The sequence below is a fragment of the Oncorhynchus nerka genome, unplaced genomic scaffold, assembly GCF_034236695.1.
Source record: "Oncorhynchus nerka isolate Pitt River unplaced genomic scaffold, Oner_Uvic_2.0 unplaced_scaffold_7490, whole genome shotgun sequence".
NCBI classification, from domain to species: domain Eukaryota; kingdom Metazoa; phylum Chordata; class Actinopteri; order Salmoniformes; family Salmonidae; genus Oncorhynchus; species Oncorhynchus nerka.
This window is the reverse complement of record NW_027033826.1, coordinates 1-6,879: the sequence shown is the minus strand read 5'-3', so window position 1 is coordinate 6,879 and position 6,879 is coordinate 1. Positions and strand designations below refer to the sequence as shown.

The 6,879-nt window shown below is 39.6% G+C and overlaps 1 pseudogene; it reads right to left on the bottom strand.

The window, feature by feature from the left end:
* Nucleotides 1-4,010: 4,010 nt before the first annotated feature.
* LOC115129848 (FUN14 domain-containing protein 1-like) lies at nucleotides 4,011-6,818 on the bottom strand (annotated as a pseudogene).
* Nucleotides 6,819-6,879: the final 61 nt, after the last annotated feature.

Here is a 6,879-nt window from a genome sequence, read left to right as displayed (position 1 = left end):
AAATCCCAAAAGTCTATTTGGAATTAATGTCTATCCTGATTTTATTTATGGAGGGAAATAAAAGTATCGCATATGATATATCTGAAATTGTGTAATATAATTATTGTCAACCTAAAATATAGTCATATAATTATAAATACAGTTTTCTTCAAATTCATTATTTTACACAATATCTTACAACAGCACTGGCAAACCATGGTTGACCAACTCCCTGACCAAAATGGCTGACCTCACTGCCATCATAAGAAGGTTCATACCCATTCTAGTATTCTAATTCCTAATTATATGATAAAGAACTCCAAATTCTAGATGCAATGCAGGAATAATGTGATAATATCCAAGACTCACTAGTCATAGGCTCTGTATTATACCACAAATACATAAGAAATGAATGTACTTTTACACAGAATCTTCCTTCAGAAACAAAAATATATTTCAGTCTACCCAGGCTAGCATTATGATGGCAGTTTCACTCCAACTCAGGGAGAAATGGTCCCATTTGATCAATTTTCAATTTTCTCTCATGAATAATTTGTGTGATAGACCTAAAATGGTCTCTATCTATCAGTTGTTTAATAACCCATGCTTCGTATAAAAAAGGCAAAGCCTATTTTGTTTATTTTTATTTATTTCACTGTACTAATTACAAGTATTTACAATTGAATTATTGTACTATGAATAATGAACATTGCTATTCTAACATGCATTGACGTTTCATCTCTGACTTTGTCCACTGACTAGTACCACAGAGAGGGTATTGCGTAACCATATTAATGACAGCTCTCAACAAACTGATTGTGACAGAGTTAACTATTGTATGGCTTGGACCCTTTGGAGCCAGCTGCCTGAAGGCATGGATTAGGTTGTATCTCAATACTATAATTTGTTTCCTGTCTCCTGTCTTTCCTCTACTAATATGAAGTAACTGGTGAAAGCCAGTACCTAGTATATGCATGCACCATATCGACTCCGCTCTTTCCTATTTTTTTCCAGATCAGTGCAGATAAGGAGATATGAGGAGAGGTTTAAGTATGAAGATGCAGCCCTTATATTACGATCAATGGATTAATAACACAATTGCTTTGAACAGCCTGACTGAGGTGTACCGTATCTGGTGCCACTAGGGCGAGCTACTATTATAAAACATCCCTTGCAGTTTCCATGGCGCTCATACTCTGGCTTTACCCTACTATTGGTTGGATCTATTGGGGGCTATTGATGATCCGATTGGTTGGTGATGTGGTCATCGGATGGTGGAGAGTGGGCCTCATCTCATTCCCCCCACTCTAAAATCCCCCCTACCCCTATACCATTACACATGGGCACACTCACAGATAGATAGAGGTAAAAACAAAGAAAAAGGCAGGACTGGAAAGAGAAAGCGAGAGAAACAGAGAGAGAGAACAGAGAAAGGCAGCGAGAAAGAGGGTGGAAAAGAGGGAAGGACACACCACACCACAAGAGAGCAGGCGGAAGAGAGAAAGAGAAAAAGAGCAGTTTCCATAGCAACAGGGAGGGACCAGTGGTAGTGTGGTGCTGGCAGCTACAGTAACACACAGTAGAGAGAGGCACTCTGGTGAGGTAACATCATGGCTGCCTCTGTTTTCAGCTTCATTCAGCTCAATAGACATTGAAGTCATTATTTACACAAATCAATATGCCTCTGACGGGACATTATGAAATGACAATAAATCAATACAATTTTATTTGAAAGGTTTTTTGTCAAGTCAATTGACAAAGAGTACTTCATATATCCCAGAACTAAATCCCAAGCTACAGAAAGCCTATCAGGACTAAACCCCAATTCAATGTGCATTTAATATAAACCAAAAAATATTTAATTTATTCATTGATATTGTACTCTGTGACAGAGGTAAACAAAAAAAAATGGACAATTGGTACTTATTTCAGATTGATTTGGTGAGTATCTTCCTTTGTCTCTTTCTACATGCAGTACCTTTCAAAAGCAGATTTCACAGTGTAGATGGATACACATACATAGTGGTGAAATATCTTAGTATTGTGACAATGCTCATTCATTGTTGCTGTGACATGCATGGTAGTTATTACAAACCCATCCTCCATGCTGACACAAGGAAGGATCCATTTCTATTCACATCATAACATCTGCATTACCGGAACTCATAGACTACACTCACACAGGCAGCCCAATTCTGATCTTTTGCCGAAATTACTGGCAAAAATCTGACCTGATTGGCCAAAATACCAATAATTTGGCAAAAGATCGGAGTTGGTTTTCCTGTGTAAAGGCAGCCATAGAGCTACTGAAATCTGAAAAGTCATGCTGGCTTTAATAATCAAAATAAATATATTGTTGAGAAGTTAAACGTGTCAAGATAAGACTGTTAATCCAGTCAGTGTACACACCAAGCCCTGATTGTATGCATGTCTGCCATGCAGTCCAGTGGCCACACACACAACTGTTAACAATGCTAACCAATAAAAATCAGGCAACTTTATTTGACAAAACAGAAACATAAGACAAATCCATAGTTATGGTTGGTTATCAATATTTCAAAATAGCATTCAGGAGGTCAGAACATATGGAAGTTAACGGCAGTAAGAAGTTAATGTGTACTTGGTGAAGTACAGAAACTAATGGAAAATCATACTCCTGACACGTAATATTTAAATAGTTAGACACAATATGGAACAACTTATAAGCAACTGAACACTGACTTTACACTGTGCATTTCCTTCTATCTATAAAACTGATAGTATATTCTACACATGACTAAATCACATGTTTTCCTATGACTACACTGATAGCAGGTTCACATGTTTTGGAATGAGTCTTGTCCTGGAGGCAGAACTAAGCGATTCTGCTAGATAGGCCAGCTGCAAAGTCAGAATTGGCTATATTGTAAAAATTAATGAAAATTACATTTAACTTTTTGGTCCAAGCTTAGGCGTTAGGGTTAACAGTTAGATTTAAAATCAGATTTTGTGGCTGTGCCAGCTAGTGACCATTCTGCAGAGCTGCCCCCAGAACAAGATTCTTTATGAAAAACGCTAATCTGCACACAGATATACCTACAGTACATTAGCCAGCAAAGGTGCAGTGATCAGGTGTTGGTATATTAAGCCCGTAACAACAGGTCTGCAGACACATTTTGTTGAATAGCACAGGGTGGTAAAAACTTTGGTCTGAGTATAGGGAGAGCTGGCCAGTGTCCCAAATGGCACCCTATTTCCTACATAGGGCTCTGGTCAAATGTAGTGCACTATGGGCATTTGGGACACATTCCTGATCCTAGACCTGTTCTTCCAGGTAAAAGAGTGCACCAGATAGGATTACTCGGCCCCTGTCTATGTCCAGTGTGTGGTACAGTATATTAGTAGTATATCATAGTGTATCAAGAGGTGTCACGTTGTGCACTTAAAGGGACATTTCTAACATTTTCAACATTGTATTCATCATCTCCAGAACTACCCTAACATCAACGTATGTGAAAATGTCATGTTTCTATGTTTTGAAGTCAAAATTAGTTTTTGTAATGGCATCATCCGGTGTGCATCGTGATTTCAACCAGTTATGAGTAGGCATTGCTCAGTAATGGATTCAAATCACATGATGCACACCATATGACGGTGAACAAATATATATATATATATATAAATATAGCTGATTCAAAACATAGAAACGTGACATTTTCGACACATTGATGTTGTATGTTGATTATGAATAGAAGTATAAAAATTCCATATTCAACGGTCAAACAACTGATCCTGGATCAGAAACCACCAGATAAATAGAATAAAAGAGGGTGGACAAGCTAGACTCTGACTGTTGACAGTAACTAGAAGAGAGAGCAGCCAGGGGCATAGTGACAGTTTACATGTTCAGCCTCCTCCCAAACCCGTTTCAGACTAGTTCCGTGCTGGGAGAAAGACAACGATTCACAGTTAATGACAACATCCCGGTGTGAGATTCAGTTCACAGTAATGACAGCTTCCTTCTTCTATGTAACGACTTCCTCAGTCGTGAATTGGCCCCGACGCCATTAGGAGGCCAAGCCCAGGAGTGAATCCACCCACAAAACCCGCTGGACAGGACAATGTTCTTCTTGGACAAACTCTGTGGCCTGCAGAGAGGGGAAGGAGGAGAGAGGAAACAAGTAGGCTGTGAGAGGTCTCAATAACTGAAGGGTTATAAGTGATAATAGATGAATAAGAATCTTATACGCAGGGTATACTTTAGTTTCTGCTTGTGATAAATCCAGGAATGTGCTTTTACAGTGTGAGTTCACTGAGGAAGGTTGCTGTTGCATTATTAGTCCATCAAATGGCTGCGGATCACTCAGGTATTTATGAACTTAGCTATTTCCCCCCAAATATGATAATTAAGTATACCTTTTTTCCCTCATAAGTACATGCAATGCAAGGCACTGAGATTCAAGCGGACTGGCAATCCAATTGAATCAAAAAGCAGCTCCCACACCCAGGTACCAGTGTTGGTCTCACAGAATAAATGAACAGTTAAATAAAGGACCAATGAGCACGCACACATCTCAGACATGTTCACCTTTTAGAATCACACAATACTATAGGCACAATAGCCTACCATAAAGTTATGATTAGTCAGGCAGTGTTATTAATACCTTTACCTCCTCGAAGAAGGAGTTAATTTCAGGGGCTGCTTGCTTGGTTCTCTTCTTCAGGTGTTTCTTTGCTTTGTTCACGTCCTTCTCCACTTTCTTCCAGTCCACCTGCACGTAGCCACTGTGATTCGCTATCTGCAGGAGAAGGTGCAGAAAGGAAAATGAGTGAGGATTGTTGGGTTGCATGTGAAGTGGCACTCCGTTCATGTTGTAACATGTGATGTCATTGGTGTTCCCGAGTGGCGCCTTAGTTGATGTAAACTAAGGCACTGCATCTCAGTGCTATAGGCATCACTATAGATCCTGGTTCGATTCCAGGCTTTATCACAACTGGCAGTGATTGGGAGTCCCATAGGGCAGCGCACAATTGGCCCAGCGTCTTGCGGATTAGGGTTTGGCCGTCATTGTAAATAAGAATTTGTTCTTAACGGACTTGCCAAGTTAAATAAGATTTTAAAAATGGAATAGAGATGTGTATTATGTAAGTACCCAGCGTTGACTCAATAGAAATACGATGCATCTCTTACCTGTAATAACAGGAACCCTCCACCTATGGCAGTTGCAGCTATCTTCCCTACTCTCTGGAACAAGTATCCTGCACACCTGAATGTGAGAGAGAGGAGTGACTGATAGCAGTGTTGTAGTACTCGAGTCCAGGACTCAGACTTGACTCAAGTCACAATTTTCATGGCTCAACTCGGACTGGACCAGAAGTGACTTTCTTGTCAGAAAATCTCTGTGATGCATCATTTAAAATAGGGGGCCTACTAGCTACAACAGCAAATGTTAGAGATATCCTTAAAATGTGCCAACAGTTGAAGAGAATTTTGATTTTTAAATGGTTGGACCACAGCTTTTAGCACTACCAAGGGACTTGTGACTCGACTCGAGAATAAAGCACTCGGACTGGAACACTAGGGACTAGAGGTCGACCGATTATGATTTTTCAACGTCCATACCGATTATTGGAGGACCAAAAAAGACAATACCAATTAATCAGCAGATTTTTTTTATTTTTATTAAAAAGTATTTATTTGTAATAATGACAATTACAACAATACTGAATTAACACTTATTTTAACTTAATATAATACATCAATAAAATCAATTTAGCCTCAAATAAATAATGAAACATGTTCAATTTTATTTAAATAATGCAAAAACATAGTGTTGGAGAAGAAAGTAAAAGTGCAATATGTGCCATGTAAAAAAGCTAACATTTAAGTTCCTTGCTCAGAACATGAGAACATATGAAAGCTGGTGATTCCTTTTAACATGAGTCTTCAATATTCCCAGGTAAAATGTTTTAGCTTGAGGTTATTATAGGAATTATAGGACTATTTCCCTCTATACCATTTGTATTTCATATACCTTTGACTATTGGATGTTCTTATAGGCACTTTAGTATTGCCAGTGTAACAGTAAAGTTTCCGTCCCTCTCCACGTCCCTACCTGGGATCGAACCAGGAACACATCGACAACAGCCACCCTCGAAGCATCATTACCCATCGCGCCACAAAATCCAAATTCCCCTCTGCAAGGGGAACAACCCCTTGCAACCCCTTATGGTTAGGTACACATTGATGCAACGACAGTGCTTTTTTCGCGAATGCGCTTGTTAATCACCCGTTTGGCGAAGTAGGCTATGATTCAATGATAAATTAACAGGCACCGCATCGATTATATGCAACGCAGGACAAGCTAGATAAACTAGTAATATCATCAACCATATGTAGTTAACTAGTGATTATGTTAAGATTGATTGTTTTTTATAAGATATGTTTAATGCTAGCACCTTACCTTGGCTCCTTGCTGCACTCACATAACAGGTAGTCAGCCTGCCACGCAGTCTCCTCGTGGAGTGCACCGCAATCGGCCATGATCGGTGTCCAAAAATGCCGATTACCGATTGTTATGAAAACTTGAAATTGGCCCTAATTAAAATCAGCCCAATTTGGGTTGCATACCAGCCAGTGACCCCTCCCATCACAATCTGCGTGGTCACAGAATATTTCTCTGCAAGGGGACCAGAGTTATTCCCAAACACCATGCTCCACCATTGGTGCCTCCGGGTGTACTCTGTCAGGTCCACCACCTCATAGGTCTCATCCTCGCTCTCCAGCTCATCCTTTTCTGATAAGATGTCATCTGGGATGAAGGAAAGACATACAAAGAATTTAAACTGTTTTGCTTTCACTTTATATCACCTAGGCAACCTAGGACAGGTTTTTCTATCATCTAGGCAACCTAGGGCAGG